Consider the following 18,640-nt stretch of genomic DNA (forward strand, 5'->3'; position numbering starts at 1 on the left):
AATGAGTAAGAGTAAAATTACAGCTAAACACAAACACTGCAGAAATGTAAAAATAGCCATTGTCATTAAGGGTAAGAAAATTGAAAAATGGTCCGGTCATTAAGGGGTTAATAAATGGGAAGCTTACCTACTACACTTACCAGTAAATGTGAAAGACAGAGTCCTCTATCCATTTAGAAATAGCGTATACATACTAACCGAAACCCTTAAAGGAAACTGGCGCCTCTCAGAACAAATAACATAAACCAGCTTTGTACTAAAAGGAATCTCTCCCTGAACCTCGGCTCACTCTCTTGAGCAGTCTGTGGGTGGTGGTCTGGATGCACATTGGGTAAGTTATTGTTATTCAAATTGTTTTGGTAGCCTGTTCTATTTATTTATTTATGTTATTTTGTTTTGATTTAGTTATTTTAGTTAAAAAAAATGAGGGAGGGCATTGAGCAGCAGAACCTGCACCACCCAAAACCTGGACTGTAACTGCTAGAATACTTCTTTTATTATACAGACACTATTCTGTCAATGATAAGCAGACATTGAAATGTTTATCTATGTAAATATGTTCCTTTATTTACCAAAGCTGTATGCTCTTGAAAACTCCTGTCTGAATAAATAAATATGGGGAGCGCTAAAAGTTTTTTGTCTGTGCTAAGATGCTCTTGCTAAAATATTTAACCATGTACTTGTAATACTAGATTTTGAGCTATTCTTTGAACAACGTTATACAAAAGATAATGCACCATGCGCTACTGATTGCTCTCCACTTGTAATCTAGACCCATACAAATAACTCTAACAGTCAGAAAATGTACCAGTTTCTTGCATCACAATGTGTTCATATCTTAAAGGGACGTCAAACACACATTTTATGTTTCACGGTTCAGATAGAGAATACAATTTTAAACAACTTTCCAATTAATTTCTTTTACCTAATTTGCTTAATTTCCTTGGTATCCTTTGTTGAAGAAGCAGCAATGCATTACTGGGAGCTAGTTAACCCTATGAGGCCCATTTATCAAGCTCCGAACAGACTCGCCAGAAACACCAGTTATGAAGCAGCGGTCTAAAGACCGCTGCTTCATAACCCTGTCCGCCTGCTCTGAGCAGGCAGACAGGAATCACCGGAAATCAACCCGATCGAGTACGATCGGGTTGATTGACACCTCCCTGCTTGCAGCCAATTGGCCGGGAGTCAGCAGGGGGCGGCGTTGCACCAGCAGCTCTTGTGAGCTGCTGGTGCAATGTTAAATGCGGAGAGCGTATTGCTCTCCGCATTCAGCGAGGTCTTACGGACCTGATCCGCACTGTCGGATCAGGTCCGCAAGACCTTTAATAAATAGGCCCCTATGGGTGATCCAATAACATGAGGCATATATGTGCAGCCACCTATCAGCAGCTTCTGAGCCTACCTAGGTATCCCTTTAACAAATAGTACTAAGAGAACAAAACTAATTAGATAACAAGTAAATTGGAAACTTGTTTAAAATAGCATGCTCTTTCTGAAACATGAAAGAAAGAAAGAAAATGGTTTTCATATCCCTTTAAATGGTGCTGAAACAACTATCCCGTGTGTAGCAATGACATTTTATTTTTAACAAAACTGATATTGGTAAGAATTCCTGCGAAATAATCGTACACTGGTTAGCGCTACTGAACTATAAGTTACCCTTTTTAAAAAAAAAAAAAACAATATTAAAAGGTCTTTTTTCTGTAAATATGTTAGAATGAATAAAACAGTAACTGTAAAAACGTAATAATTAAACATATCTTCCCTTGTATTTCTTTTATTAACTATAAATATTCCAAACCAACGTATTCCCAGTGTGCAACACATTCATCAACCAGCAAGTTTCTTTTTTTTCTTTTACTTTGCTCAAACAGATTTGCTGTGATGTGTGGCACAAGGGTAAATAACCCAGGTTTATCAGAACACAACAAAAATGCAAAATATAATTTACTAAACTTCCTTTTTCAACCACATATAACATCTGTGCTTTATTTGTATTCAGGATGCATCTTTATTAATTATAATCTATTATATCAGCCCTCACATCTTCTGTTTACATTTTTATTCACATTAAAACAAAGTTTATACATTGTCCCCCTATATTTAGTTGTTCTTTCTTCTTCCTCTCTCTCTCTTCCTGTTCACGTACAATGGCTGCACAGACAGCATGACTTAGCATTTCCCCCCGCTGCTACGTGACTGTCATTTTCATATATTGCATAATACAAAAATATGAGTCTACTTTTTCCAAACCTGTTACTGCATGTTACTGGCAGACTTTAACCCATTGGTTCCAAGAGAGTACTGCAAGGCACTGCATGGGTTAAATACATTGTCCCACTTTAAGCTAGATGTGCTGCAAGTTCATTTTAAATAGATTGGTATAACTTATGAATGACATGATTTTCTATTTTTTGTGTCAAAGAAATTTTACCAAAGTTTTAAATAATTATAATAAAGTTTATCATTCATATTTGTTGTCTGAAACTGTATGTTAAAGGGTAATGAATTCACATGTTTTCTTCAATGATTCAGATAGAGCGGCAATTGTAAGCAACTGTCTAATTTACTCCTATTGTCATTTTTTCTTCATTCTCTTGCTATCTTTATTTAAAAAGCAGGAATGCATAGCTTAGGAGCCGGCCCATTTTTGTTTCAGAACCTGGGTTATGCTTGCTTATTGGTGACTAAATGTAGCCACCAATAAGCGAGCACTATGCAGGGTGTTAAACCTAAACTGGTCCGGCTCCTAAGCTTTATATTCCTGCTTTTTAAATAAAGATAGCAAGAGAATGAAGAATATTGATAATAGGAGTACATTAGAAAGTTGCTTAAAATTGCTGCTCTATCTGAATCATTGAAGAAAAAAATATAGTATCACTTTAAAGGGACAGTGAAATTAAAATTAAACTTTCATGATTAAGATAGGGCATGCAATTTTAAACAATGTTGCAATTTATTTTTATCATTAAATTTGCTTTGCTCTCTTAGTATTCTTTGTTTAAAGGGACAGTCTAGGCCAAAATAAACTTTCATGATTCAGATAGAGCATGTAATTTTAAAGGGACAGTCTAGGCCAAAATAAACTTTCATGATTCAGATAGAGCATGTAATTTTAAACAATTTTCCAATTTACTTTATCACCAATTTTGCTTTGTTCTCTTGGTATTCTTAGTTGAAAGCTTAACCTAGGAGGTTCATATGCTAATTTCTTAGACCTTGAAGCCCACCTCTTTCAGATTGCATTTTAACAGTTTTTCACCACTAGAGGGTGTTAGTTCACATATTTCATATAGATAACACTGTGCTCGTGCACGTGAAGTAATCTGGGAGCTGGCACTGATTGGCTAGACTGCAAGTCTGTCAAAAGAACTGAAAAAAGGGGCAGTTTGCAGAGGCTTAGATACAGGATAATCACAGAGGTTAAAAGTATATTAATATAACTGTGTTGGTTATGCAAAACTGGGGAATGGGCAATAAAGGGATTATCTATCTTTTAAAACAATAAAAATTCTGGTGTAGACTGTCCCTTTAAAGCTAAACCTAGGTAGGTTCAAACTGATCTCAGAGCATTTTTATTTTTTTCACATTAGACAGTGATAGTTCACGTGTGCCATATAGATAACATTGTGCTCATTCCCGTGGAGTTATTTAAGAGTCGGCACTGTATTGCTAAACTACAAGTCTGTCAAAATAACTGAGATAAGGGGTCAGTCTGCAGAGGCTTACAAGGTAATCATATAGGTAAAAAGTGTATTAATATAACAGTGTTGGTTATGCAAAACTGGGGAATGGGTAATAAAGGGATTATCTATCTCTTAGATTACGAGTCTTGCGTTATGAGCTGTGCGGTGCTAACGTGCAGTTTTTTCTCACCGCTCACTTCCCTGCAGCGCTGGTATTACGGGTTTTTACAAACCCGGCATTAAAAGGCAAGAAGTGAGCGTAGATCAAAATTGAGCTCCATACTTCACTAGTCTCCAGTACCAGCGCTGCTTAAGTGAGCGGTGAGCTGGTCGTTCATGCTCGTGCACGATTTCCCCATAGACATCAATGGGGAGAGCCGGCTGAGAAAAAGTCTAACACCTGCAAAAAAGCAGCGTAAAACTCAGTAACGCAGCCCCATTGATTCCTATGGGGAAACACATTTTATGTCACCTAACACCCTAACATGAACCCCGAGTCTAAACACCCCTAATCTTACACTTATTCTTACACAGAATTCTATCAGCCAATCGGAATTAAGGTAGAAAAAATCCTATTGGCTGATGCAATCAGCCAATAGGATTGAGCTGGCATTCTATTGGCTGTTCCAATCAGCCAATAGAATGCGAGCTCAATCCTATTTGCTGATTGGATCAGCCAATAGGATTGAAGCTCAATCCTATTGGCTGATTGCATCAGCTAATAGGATTTTTTTCTACCTTAATTCCGATTGGCTGATAGAATTCTATCAGCCTATCGGAATCTAAGGGACGCCATCTTGGATGACGTCACTTAAAGAGATATTCATTCCGAAGAAGCCGTCGTTTGAAGAGGATGCTCCGCGACGGATGTCTTGAAGATGGAGCCGCTCTGCGTCGGAAGGATGAAGATAGAAGATGCCGTCTGGATGAAGACTTCTGCCCGTCTGGAGGACCACTTCTGCCCGTCTGGAGGACCACTTCTACAAAAGTAGAATTACAAGTGTAATGTGATTTTAACTTAAATTTAGTGGACATAAATTTAAGTTAAAATCACATTACACTTGTAATTCTACTTTTGTAATATATATGATAAAATGTCCTTGTTCTAAGATTTATATAGGGGAAACTACCCGCAGGATGAGAGAAAGACTAAATCAACATAAGTCTAATATTAGAAATGGTGACCTTCAAGCCCCTGTAGCTAGCTATTTTTTGGAAAATGGACATCAAATTAATCAGATAAGGTGGCAGATCATAGACCATGTTGATATGCCTAGAGGAGAAGGTGATAGGGAGCGTATCCTTAAGCAAAAGGAAGCATATTGGATCCATAAGTTGGAATCCATGTATCCAAATGGTTTAAATAGAGAGTTGGACCTGTCTGTCTTCCTATAGGTATTTTGTATTTTGTAACAAGGTATAGATGCAGTAACAACTAAAGGTTGATATATTTTAAAATAATATCTGCTTAATATTGGTCTATAATATAATGAACTAATACAGTTTTTCCTTTTGTACATTAATTAAGGGAAGCGGCCTCCCAGTTTCTATAAATATTTATTTACTTTTGTATTAATCAATTTTTGTAATATTTACTCTTACAGTTTTTATGAATTCATGTATATATTGTGTATTGATTTTATTCTTTGAGAAATTTTGTATAAATATTGTGTTTACATAGACACAAAAATGCTAGTACACCTATTATCCAAATGTATACTATTTAGATTATATATACTATTTAAATACAAATTCCCATTGTCCACTAGAGGGCACTGTAAAGTATACACATTGCTAGGTGAGAAGAGGTATCTGAGGAAACCAGTGATTGGCTGGATATGCCTTTAAATAAAGGAACAGGTGTATAGTGAGGTATGCATGATTAAGGGATAACGTTCCCGAAACGTTGCATATTATGCTGTCCAAGATTGTTGAATAAAGGACGTTTTATTTAAGGTGCTGTGGAACTGCCTTTTTGTACTACATGTGTAAGTGTATGCTATGTAGTGTATGTGCATGTGTAAGTGTATGCTATGTAGTGTGTTACTGTGCATTTTTGCTAACATTAAAGGCCAGAATCTAGAATATTAATGAGGAAAGCAGAGAGCAGTTTTAAAGAATATATTATTAAATGTCCAATTAAGATAAAAATATTTAGCACTGTCTCTGCAAAGGCTAATCAAATACAGAGCTCACTTAGCTATACCAGTGGTTTTAAGCTTGTGTTCGATTTGCTGCCTTTTACGCCTAGATTTAGAGTTCTGCGTTAGCCGTCAAAACCAGCGTTAGAGGCTCCTAACGCTGGTTTTTACCGCCCGCTGGTATTTAGAGTCAGTCAGGAAAGGGTCTAATGCTCACTTTCCAGCCGCGACTTTTCCATACCGCAGATCCCCCTACGCCATTTGCGTATCCTATCTTTTCAATGGGATCTTTCTAACGCCGGTATTTAGAGTCTTGGCTGAAGTGAGCGTTAGAAATCTAACGACAAAACTCCAGCCGCAGAGAAAAGCCAGGAGTTAAGAGCTTTCTGGGCTAACGCCGGTTCATAAAGCTCTTAACTACTGTGCTCTACAGTACACTAACACCCATAAACAACCTATGTACCCCTAAACCGAGGCCCCCCCCACATCGCCGCCACTCTAATAAATTTTTTTAACCCCTAATCTGCCGACCGCACACCGCCGCAACCTACGTTATCCCTATGTACCCCTAATCTGCTGCCCCTAACACCGCCGACCCCTATATTATATTTATTAACCCCTAATCTGCCCCCCAAAATGTCGCCGCCACCTACCTACAATAATTAACCCCTAATCTGCCGACCGGACCTCACCGCTACTATAATAAAGTTATTAACCCCTAATCCGCCTCACTCCCGCCTCAATAACCCTATAATAAATAGTATTAACCCCTAATCTGCCCTCCCTAACATCACCGACACCTAACTTCAAGTATTAACCCCTAATCTGCCGACCGGACCTCGCCGTTACTCTATTAAATGTATTAACCCCTAAAGCTAAGTCTAACCCTAACACTAACACCCCCCTAAGTTAAATATAATTTTTATACTACGAAATAAATTAACTCTTATTAAATAAATTAATCCTATTTAAAGCTAAATACTTACCTGTAAAATAAACCCTAATATAGCTACAATATAACGAATAATTACATTGTAGCTATTTTAGGATTAATATTTATTTTACAGGCAACTTTGTAATTATTTTAACCAGGTACAATAGCCATTAAATAGTTAATAACTATTTAATAGCTACCTAGTTAAAATAATTACAAAATTACCTGTAAAATAAATCCTAACCTAAGTTACAATTAAACCTAACACTACACTATCAATAAATTAATTAAATTCTGATTGGCTGATAGAATCAGCCAATCAGATTCAAGTTCAATCCGATTGGCTGATCCAATCAGCCAATCAGATTGAACTTGAATCTGATTGGCTGATTCTATCAGCCAATCAGAATTTTCCTACCTTAATTCCGATTGGCTGATAGAATCCTATCAGCCAATCGGAATTCGAGGGACGCCATCTTGGATGATGTCCCTTAAAGGAGCCTTCATTCTGTGTTAGGACGTTGTAAGAAGAGGATGGATCCGCGCCGGAGGTCTTGAAGATGGAGCCGCTCGTCGTTGGATGGATGAAGATAGAAGATGCCGCTTGGATGAAGATGTTTGCCGGTCCGGATCTCCTCTTCTGCCTGGATAGGATGAAGACTTTGGAGCCTCTTCTGGACTTCTTCTTGCCGGATAGGATGAAGACTTCAGGAGCCTCTGGAGGACCGATCGGTGATACCCGGCGTGGTGAAGATAAGGTAGGAAGATCTTCAGGGGCTTAGTGTCAGGTTTATTTAAGGGGGGTTTGGGTTAGATTAGGGGTATGTGGGTGGTGGGTTGTAATGTTGGGGGGGTAATTGTGTTTATTTTTACAGGCAAAAGAGCTGTTTTCTTTGGGGCATGCCCCACAAAAGGCCCTTTTAAGGGCTGGTAAGGTAAAAGAGCTTTTCAATTTTAATTTTAGAATAGGGTAGGGCATTTTTTTTATTTTGGGGGCTTTGTTATTTTATTAGGGGGCTTAGAGTAGGTGTAATTAGCTTAAAATTGTTGTAATATTTTTGATATGTTTGTAAATTATTTTTTTATTTTTTGTAACTTAGTTCATTTTTTATTTTTTTGTACTTTAGTTAGTTTATTTAATTGTAGATAATTGTAGGTATTTTATTTAATTAATTTATTGATAGTGTAGTGTTAGGTTTAATTGTAACTTAGGTTAGGATTTATTTTACAGGTAATTTTGTAATTATTTTAACTAGGTAGCTATTAAATAGTTATTAACTATTTAATAGCTATTGTACCTGGTTAAAATAATTACAAAGTTGCCTGTAAAATAAATATTAATCCTAAAATAGCTACAATGTAATTATTCGTTATATTGTAGCTATATTAGGGTTTATTTTACAGGTAAGTATTTAGCTTTAAATAGGATTAATTTATTTAATAAGAGTTAATTTATTTCGTAAGATAAAAATTATATTTAACTTAGGGGGGTGTTAGTGTTAGGGTTAGACTTAGCTTTAGGGGTTAATACATTTAATAGAGTAGCGGCGAGGTCCGGTCGGCAGATTAGGGGTTAATACTTGAAGTTAGGTGTTGGTGATGTTAGGGAGGGCAGATTAGGGGTTAATACTATTTATTATAGGGTTATTGAGGCGGGAGTGAGGCGGATTAGGGGTTAATAACTTTATTATAGTAACGGTGAGGTCCGGTCGGCAGATTAGGGGTTAATTATTGTAGGTAGCTGGCGGCAACGTTGTGGGGGGCAGATTAGGGGTTAATAAATATAATATAGGGGTCGGCGGTGTTAGGGGCAGCAGATTAGGGGTACATAGGTATAATGTAGTTTGCGGCGGTGTACGGAGCGGCAGATTAGGGGTTAAAAAAAATATGCAGGGGTCAGCGATAGCGGGGGCGGCAGATTAGGGGTTAATAAGTGTAAGGTTAGGGGTGATTAGACTCGGGGTTCATGTTAGGGTGTTAGGTGCAGATTTAGGAAGTGTTTCCCCATAGGAAACAATGGGGCTGTGTTAGGAGCTGAACGCTGCTTTTTTGCAGGTGTTAGGTTTTTTTTCAGCTCAAACTGCCCCATTGTTTCCTATCGGGGAATCGTGCACGAGCACGTTTTTGAAGCTGGCCGCGTCCGTAAGCACCGCTGGTATTTAGAGTTGCAGTTGCGGTAAATATGCTATACGCTCCCTTTTTGGAGCCTAATGCAGCCCTTCTGTGAACTCTAAATACCAGCGGTATTTAAAAGGTGCGGGGGAAAAAAAGCACGCGTAGCTAACACACCCCTTTGGCCGCAGAACTCTAAATCTAGCCGTATGAGTATTAAAGATATGACTTTATTTAGAATTTTATTTATAGTACTTTGGTCTTATAATTTTTTTAAGCCCTGCCCCCGCTCCGGCCCACCACATCCACATTTCAATTTTTTGTAGCGAGGGGGGGGGTCCCTCTTTTGAATTTTGAAATGTTGGGAGGTATGCAAATATAAATATATATATATATATATATATATATATATATATATATATATATGCGCTGACATACATATATATTTACAGGGAACACACAGTTCTCATACACCGCAATGTAAAGGCACTTTTCAGGACGTTTTTTTTCTAACATCGCACTCCTACCAATTTTAACCCCAAAATACTGTATAGTGCAGTAAGTTTATTAAAAAAAATTAAGATGCTGTCATCTCTATTTTTTAATAAACTACAATAGACATTGGGGGCATTTGGGGAAGATTTATAAAATTAACCAGAGATCCGATCTCTGGTTAATTTTATAAGCGCTAATTGCTACCGCGAGCTTGCAGTAGCAATAACCAGACACTTGTAATGGCTGGTTAATTAGTGCACTCCTGCAAACGGGCAAATTGCGGGAGCACAATAATTTAGCGCTCTACTTGTAAACTAGTGCAGTATGTTTACTGTCCCTTTAATATATAATGTGACAGTTTTGATAATGAATTGGTTAATATCACAGCTTGGTATGTATAGTATATGCTCTATAAGTCAATATAAAATATATAAATCCACCTGCTACTTAGCAAAAAGTACAGAGAGAAATTGGTATCAATTTGTAATGCTGTGACAATGTGCCTTTGTTTCCTGGTACCTTACCTAGTTACATAATAATAGTAATATAGGTTGAAAAAAGACACAAGTCCATCATTTTCAGCTTTTCACACATCCCTGTTACTGCCATTAGTCCAAAAGAAAACCCAAACTGAAGCAATTTCTGTATACAAATGCAATTCTAGATTAATTAAAGGGACATGAAACCCAAATTTTTTCTTTTATGATTTAGAAAGAACATGCAATTTTAAACAACTTTCTAATTTACTTCTATTATCTAATTTGCTTAATTCTCTTGATATACTGTGCTGAAAAGCATATCTAGATAGGCTCAGTAGCTTCTGATTGGTTGCTGTACATAAATGCCTCGTTTGATTGGCTCACCCATGTGCATTGCTATTTCTTCAACAAAGGATAGCTAAATAACGACACAAATTAGATAATAGAAGTAAATTGGAATGTTGTTTAAAATTGTATTCTTTACTTGAATCATGAAATCATTTTTTTGGGTTTAGTGTCTCTTTAATGTTTTTTTCTGCATGACAGGCAAAAATTACAAGGCCATGAAATCCAAACTGTTTCATGATTAACCCCTTAACGTCAAGGGTCCTACAGGGTACGTCTTACACAAACTGGTCTTTAAAGACCAGCGACGTACCCTGTACGACCTAGCTGTTTAAAGCGGCTGGAAGCGATCCTGAACGCTTCCAGCCGCTTTCAAGGTATTGCCGTGATGCCTCAATATTGAGGCATCATGGCAATACCTTTTCTGGCACACCGATGCAGAGAGGGCCAAATGGTGCCGATCGTTGGTGGGTGGGAGCAGCTGCAGGGAGGAGGGTGGGCGGCCCATCGCTGGGAATCTTCTTCCGGATTAGTCCCCGGTGCGTGCGGGAGTGTGCTAAGGGGCGGGGCTGCATGCGTGTGCATGTATGCACGCGCGCACGCCCTGCGATCTAAATAATCTCAGTAAATGGTCCGGTTGTGGTGGGAGTGGGTGGTGATCTGTGGTGGGAGCGGGTGATGGGGGGTCAAATTTTTATTTATAAAAGGGATCTGGGAGAGGGGGGAAGGGGGTATTGAGGGGGGGGGCAGCTACACTACAGACATTTTTTTTTATTAAAAACAATGCACAAAAGTTTGAAAAGTGTGTACTGGCAGACAGCTGCCAGTACCCAAAATGGCACCAAATAGTGAGAGGGGGAAGATTAGAGCACTGTGTGGGGGGGGGGTCAGGGAGGTTGGGTGCTATGGGGGGATCCTACACAGCAGCATATGTAAATATGCTGGAATTTTTTTTAAAAAAATTAAAAGATAGCTTTTATTTTAGTACTGGCAGACTTTCTGCCAGTACTTAAGATGGCGGGAACAATTGTGGGGTGGGGGAGGGAAGAGAACTGTTTGGGAGGGATCAGGGGGTGGGATGTGTCAGGTGGGAGGCTGATCTCTACACTAAAGCTAAACTTAACCCTGCAAGCTCCCTACAAGCTACCTAATTAACCCCTTCACTGCTAGCCATAATACACGTGTGATGCGCAGCGGCATTTCGTGGCCTTGTAATTACCAAAAAGCAACTCCAAAGCCATATATGTCTGTTACTTCTGAACAAAGGGGATCCCAGAGAAGCATTTACAACCATGTGTGCCATAAGTGCACAAGCTGTTTGTAAATAATTTCAGTGAGAAACCTAAAATTTTGAAAAATTTTACGATTTTTTTTAATTTGATCATATTTGGTGTTGAAATGGTGGCATGAAATATACCAAGATGGGCCTTGATCAATACTTGAGGTTGTCTACTACACTACACTAAAGCTAAAATTAACCCTAGAAGTTCCCTACATGCTCCCTAATTAACCCCTTCACTGCTGGGCATAATACACGTGTGGTGCGCAGTGGTATTTAGCGGCCTTCTAATTACCAAAAGCAACGCCAAAACCATATATGTCTGCTATTTCTGAACAAAGGGATCCCAGAGAAGCATTTACAACCATATATGCCATAATTGCACAAGTTGTTTGTAAATAATTTCAGTGACAAACCTAAAGTTTGTGAAAACATTTGTGAAAAATTTGATCGCATTTGGCGGTGAAATGGTGGCATGAAATATACCAAAATGGGCTTAGATCAATACTTTGGGATGTCTTCTAAAAAAAATATATATACACGTCAAGGGATATTCAAGAATTCCTGAAAGATATCAGTGTTCCAATATAACTAGCGCTAATTTTGAAAAAAAAAGTGGTTTGGAAATAGCAAAGTGCTACTTGTACTTATTGCCCTATAACTTGCAAAAAAAGCAAAGATCATGTAAACATTGGGTATTTCTAAACTCAGGACAAAATTTAGAAACTATTTAGCATGGGTGTTTTTTGGTGGTTGTAGATGTGTAACAGATTTTGGGGGTCAAAGTTAGAAAAAGTGTGTTTTTTTCCATTTTTTCCTCATATTTTATAAAAAAAATTTATAGTAAATTATAAGATATGATGAAAATAATGGTATCTTTAGAAAGTCCATTTAATGGTGAGAAAAACAGTATATAATATGTGTGGGTACAGTAAATGAGTAAGAAGAAAATTACAGCTAAACACAAACACCGCAGAAATGTAAAAATAGCCCTGGTCCTTAAGGGAAAGAAATTGAAAAATGGCCTTGGTCCTTAAGGGGTTAAGATAGAGCATACAATTTTAAACTTTCCAATTTACTTCTATTCTCTGATCTATTTCATTCTCTCTGTATCCTTTGTTGAAGGAGCAGCAGTACACTACTGGGAGCTAGCTGAATACATTAGGTGAGCTTATGACAGAGGGCAAATATGTGCAGCCACCAATCAGCAGCTAGCTCTGATAAGTGCATCGCTTCTCCTGAGCAGGGGCATAACCAGGGGCTTACTACAGGGGTCTCAGAGGTCTCAACTGAGACTTGGCCCACAGCTGTAGTGTAAGGCATGTGTATGGATTGCTTTACCATATTTGTACAGAAAGACTGCACAAGTGCATATCCTCCTGCACAAAGCTACTAATGGGGAAGGATGATTCATAATTACAGAGAAGCATCTACAATTCTGTGGAATACAATGACCTATTATTATTCAGGTATACTGAAGAATTAAAATTAGGTGGCTGGGGTGCTTTTTAAAGGGCGTTGTTGAAATAAAGAGCCCTGTAACAGCTTTTGCCCTATGGACCAATGTGGTCTAGTTATGACCCTAGGTCTCAGAAGTCTCAATTGAGACTGGGCCCACACATCTAGGGGTCATTTAGCCCATTCAGTATAGACATTGATGCAGGGGAGCCTAGTGGGGCTTGGACTCCATCTGCATCTTGTCTGGCTTCTCTGTGTGTGCCCCCATCCTGAGAAACAGGTCTCACGGTGTATAGAAAATGTTTGAATTTGCCTTTACAAATATAGTGACAGGGTCCAAGATGGCTGCCACAGTGTTGTTCATAAAAACCTGCCACTATATTTTGACAGAAAGGCAGTGCAAATGTATATCCTCTGGTGTGGTCTAACCAAGGCTGAAAGATGAATCACAGTCACATAGAAGTAGTTCTCTTACTCCTATGTGACTGCCGGTCCATGTATTGAAGACAGCCAGAAAGGGAGCTATAGAAGTTGAGGGGGGGGGGGGGGGTCATAGCTTTTGCTGCAGTTCTCCCCCTGTGTCCTAAGCCTACCTAGGTGAGCTTTTCAACAGAGGATACCAAAAGGTAATTTGATATTTGAAGTAAATTGAAAAATCTAAATCATGGGAGTTTAATTTGACTTTACTGTCCCTTTAAGTTGCTCAATACATATCAAAGACTTAAATGTATAAACAAATTGTATAGCACTGGAGGCTGAATACTGGTGGTAACAAGGTTATCTGCTGAATAGAAAAATATATCCTTACATCTGAGATAAAAATGAAATTGACTAGATATAGCATGACATTTACATTACTTATATTATCACTTTTGCTCAGTTCTCTTAGTATCCTTTGTTAAACAGTGATCGTAGGAGAGTTCTCAGGAGCGTGCACGTGTCTTTAGCCATCTGTCAGCACTGTTTGCAACAATATTTATAGCAATATTATACATAGTTACAAACACTGCTGCCATAGACTGCTATAAACACTTGCATGCACCTAACCTACTGTCAGCCTACCTAGTAGGTTTATTCTTCAACAAAGAATACCCAGAGAATGGAGCACATTTTATAATAGAAGATCACATGCTCTTTCTGAATCACAAACATTTAATTTTGACTTTATTGTCCTTTTACACAACATGAGAAAACAATCCAGTGATGCTTTATAGGGCTTCATATTTAAAGACATTTCAAATACATTAAATAAGAATACATATCTATCATCTATCTTTCATCTATCTTTAATCTATCTATCTATCTATCTTTATATCTATCTATCTTTATATCTATCTATCATCTATCTTTCATCTATCTATCATCTATCTATCATCTATCTTTCATCTATCTATCTATCTTTATATCTATCTATCTTTATATCTATCTATCATCTATCTTTCATCTATCTATCATCTATCTATCATCTATCTTTCATCTATCTATCATCTATCTTTCATCTATCTATCTATCTATCTATCTATCTATCTATCTATCTATCTATCTATCTTTCATCTATCAATCTATCTATCTATCTATCTATCTATCTATCTATCTATCTATTTATCTATCATCTATCTTTCATCTATCTTTCATCTATCTATCTATCTTTATATCTATCTATCATCTATCTTTCATCTATCTATCATCTATCTATCATCTATCTTTCATCTATCTTTCATCTATCTATCTATCTATCTATCTATCTATCTATCTATCTTTCATCTATCTATCTTTATATCTATCTTTATATCTATCTATCATCTATCTTTCATCTATCTATCATCTATCTATCATCTATCTTTCATCTATATATCTATCTATCTATCTATCTATCTATCTATCTATCTATCTATCTTTCATCTATTTATATATCTATCTTTCATCTATCTATCATCTATCTTTCATCTATCTATCTATCTTTATATCTATCTATCTATCTATCTATCTATCTATCTATCTATATATCTATCTATCATCAATCTATCTATCTATCTATCTATGATCTATCTATCTATCTATCTATCTATCTATCTATCTATCTATCTATCTATCTATCTATCTATCACCTATCTTTCATCTATCTATCTATCTTTCATCTATCTTTCATCTATCTATCTATCTATCTATCTATCTATCTATCTATCTATCTTTATATCTATCTATCTATCTATCTATCTATCTATCTATCTATCTATCTATCTATCTATCTATCTATCTATCATCTATCTTTCATCTATCTATCATCTATCTTTCATCTATCTATCTATCTATCTATCTATCTATCTATCTATCTATCTTTATATCTATCTATCTATCTATCATCTATCTTTCATCTATCTATCATCTATCTATCATCTATCTTTCATCTATCTATCATCTATCTTTAATCTATCTATCTATCTTTCATCTATCTATCATCTATCTATCTATCATCTATTTTTCATCTATCTATCTATCTATCTATCTATCCATCTATCTTTTATCTATCTATCTATCTATCTATCTATCTTTCATCTATTTATGTATCTATCTTTCATCTATCATCTATCTTTCATCTATCTATCTATCTATCTATCTATCTATCTATCTATCTATCTTTCATCTATCTATATTTATATCTATCTATCTATCTATCATCTATCTTTCATCTATCTATATATCTATCTATCTATGATCTATCTATCTATCTATCTATCTATCTATCTATCTATCTATCTATCTATCTATCTATGATCTATCCATCTATCATCTATCTTTCATCTATCTATCTATCCATCCATCTATCTATCTATATATCTATCTTTCATCTATCTATCTATCTTTATATCTATCTATCTATCTATCTATCTATATATCTATATATCTATATATCTATCTATCATCTATCTTTCATCTATCTATCTATCTATCTATCTATCTATGATCTATCTATCTATCTATCTATCTATCTATCTATCGATCTATCATTCATCTTTCATCTATCTATCTATCTTTCATCTATCTTTCGTCTATCTATCTATCTATGATATATATATCTATATATCTATGATCTATCTATCTATCTATGATCTATCTATCTATCTTTCATCTATCTATCTATCTATTTATCATCTATCTTTCATCTATCTATCTATTTATCTATCTTTCATCTATCTATCTATCTATCTTTTATCTATCTATCATCTATCTATCTATCTATCTATCTATCTATCTATCTATCTATCTATCTATCTTTCTATCATCTATCTTTCATCTATCTATATATCTATCTATCTATCTATCATCTATCTTTCATCTATTTATCTATCTATCTACAGTATCTGTCTGTCTCTCTGTATTTCTGTCTGTCTATCCAGTTTTTTAACTATTGTAGCACTGAGAATATTTTTGTATTTGTATTTTTTGTAATGAAAAGCACAGACTTTTGTGAGCAGAACTGACTGCGTAGTGCTGGGCCAGATAAAAAGTATTGGAGGGCTACAATGGTCCTTAGTTCATATGTTGGACATCCCCTATTGTAGAATAAGCATAGTGTTTATTTTATTATTTTTTAGTTGACAATGGCAATTCAGTTGGAGTGATTTATATATCAGTGACAGTGACTTCATTCATGGGTTGGTTGTTTTTTCTTGGGTTTAAAAGTAACCAAATCCATAATCTGATCTTAAGCAGCTAAAGGAAACTAAATGGTACAATTGTGTATGAAATGCGCCAGGAACTAAACCCGATTAACAGAGAACCACAAAATGCACAATCCCTCAGCGAGCTGTGCACATAGCCTGCAGCCCGTGCACTTATATAGCAAACACTGTGAATATGAAGTGAGGTTACAAAGAAATATAATAATCCCATGATTCTGACGGTAATGCTGGCAATGCTACATAACATGAAGAGAAAGCAGAATTTATAGCCTTATTCTTATTCAAAAATAAAATCCTCTATTTCATTGTCACATGCAATTGTTTGCATTACAGACAATAGATAACTATCGGCCAGATTACAAGTTGAGCAGTATTTAACGCTTCTGCTTGCGCGCTAACTCCGCTAGAAGTAAGCTTTTTGCGCAAGTCAGGTAGTGCTCCTATTACAAGCTGAAAGTAAAAAGTTTTCACTTGCGCGCTAACCTGATGTGTGCATAAAGCCGAACTTTGAATATCGCAATTGTGTTAACGTATTCCCCCATAGATGTCAATGGAACAAAAAAAGTGTGTGGGGGGGAACACTCTACTTGCACAAAAACAATCGCATATTCTCAAGGACATTAACCCAACATGAAAATATGAATATTTCATATTCCAATGTTTACAATAGAGAACAAGGAAAGGGGGCACACAGATGGATGTTAAACAGTTGTGGCAAACAACTATACAAATGCACACATGTACAGAATATCAAAATCTAGATATAGATGACCAATAGTGTGTAATTGTCCCACATTAGGTATGTGCAATGCACCATCAATTGTCATAAAAGACCCCCACAGGGACTAAGGAATGATGGCTGCTCTCCTCTTCACAGACAAGTCTGGATGTAACTAAAGGGCAAAAGACAAAACAGAGGGGCGCCTCATGTAGATCAACCAAAACATTCTAGAAGCATTAAGAGGTATAGCCAAATCATTACTCACATTTAGCAATAGCACCCTGTTCTGCTAATAGTGGCAGGCTGATATCTCAAGGTGTATGAGCTCACCCTCTCCTGGTTCCAAAGTAGGGCTGAATCAACTCCAGGAATCACAGCTCCCACAGAAGCTCACTCCAGGATGCACAGCTCCCACAGAAGCTCACTCCAGGATGCACAGCTCCCACAGAAGCTCACTCCAGGATGCACAACTCCCACAGAAGCTCACTCCAGGATGCACAGCTCACACAGAAGCTCACTCCAGGATGCACAGCTCACACAGAAGCTCACTCCAGGATCTACAGCTCACACAGAAGCTCACTCCAGGATGCACAGCTCCCACAGAAGCTCACTCCAGGATGCACAGCTCACACAGAAGCAATAATCAAATGAGCAATGGAATGGAATAGAAGGTGCTTTCACTAAGCTTAGGTTAAAAAATTATTTATTTAAAATCACATTTAAAAACAAAAGCAGTGAGTGAAAAGGGACTTAAATAAAAGCCACCTATATGCAATGCATTCTTCGGCTTAACAAGCAGCCGATTCATCAGGCATATAGCACCGTGCAGGATTCTAACCCTTTTAAATATAATGTTAACCAATCAATTCTCATACCAGTATGGGCGTGTTTTAAACATCTTAACCATTGGCCAGTCTATTGATAGCCCATAATACAATGCTATTCCAAAACATAAACATATACAACATGAGCAAATTAATCATAATAAACATATATAATAAACATATATATATATACACACATATAGATATTGAGACAAGTATGTTAAAGCCCTTTTCCTGCCTTTTTTCTTCTAACACCTGAGATCTTTGAGTCCTTATAACTTTTTTGTTCATTTTTTAAAAAATAATTTTTATTAGATAGTGTTATTATGAGTGTAAATGTACATTCTACTGTATTTTTCATGTGTTTTGTGACACTTTTTTGTTTTGTCAAACAGTTAACCAGAACTCTGAGGATGCAGGTAATGATTCTAGCGTAAATAGCGATTGCCATCAGGAATTCACATTTACTTTTAACTTGTA

General features: G+C 36.6%; 1 long non-coding RNA gene across 1 annotated transcript in view; it reads left to right on the top strand.

Moving 5' to 3' along the window:
- Positions 1 to 300: 300 nt before the first annotated feature.
- Positions 301 to 18,640, top strand: part of LOC128641426 (uncharacterized) — a 65,387-nt gene continuing 47,047 nt past the window's right edge. The window contains exon 1 of the long non-coding RNA XR_008399488.1: positions 301 to 331. This is a non-coding gene — a long non-coding RNA (uncharacterized LOC128641426). The remainder of the gene's footprint in view (positions 332 to 18,640) is intronic.

Source organism: Bombina bombina, chromosome 10 (genome assembly GCF_027579735.1).
Source record: "Bombina bombina isolate aBomBom1 chromosome 10, aBomBom1.pri, whole genome shotgun sequence".
In the NCBI taxonomy this organism is placed as follows: Eukaryota; Metazoa; Chordata; class Amphibia; order Anura; family Bombinatoridae; genus Bombina; species Bombina bombina.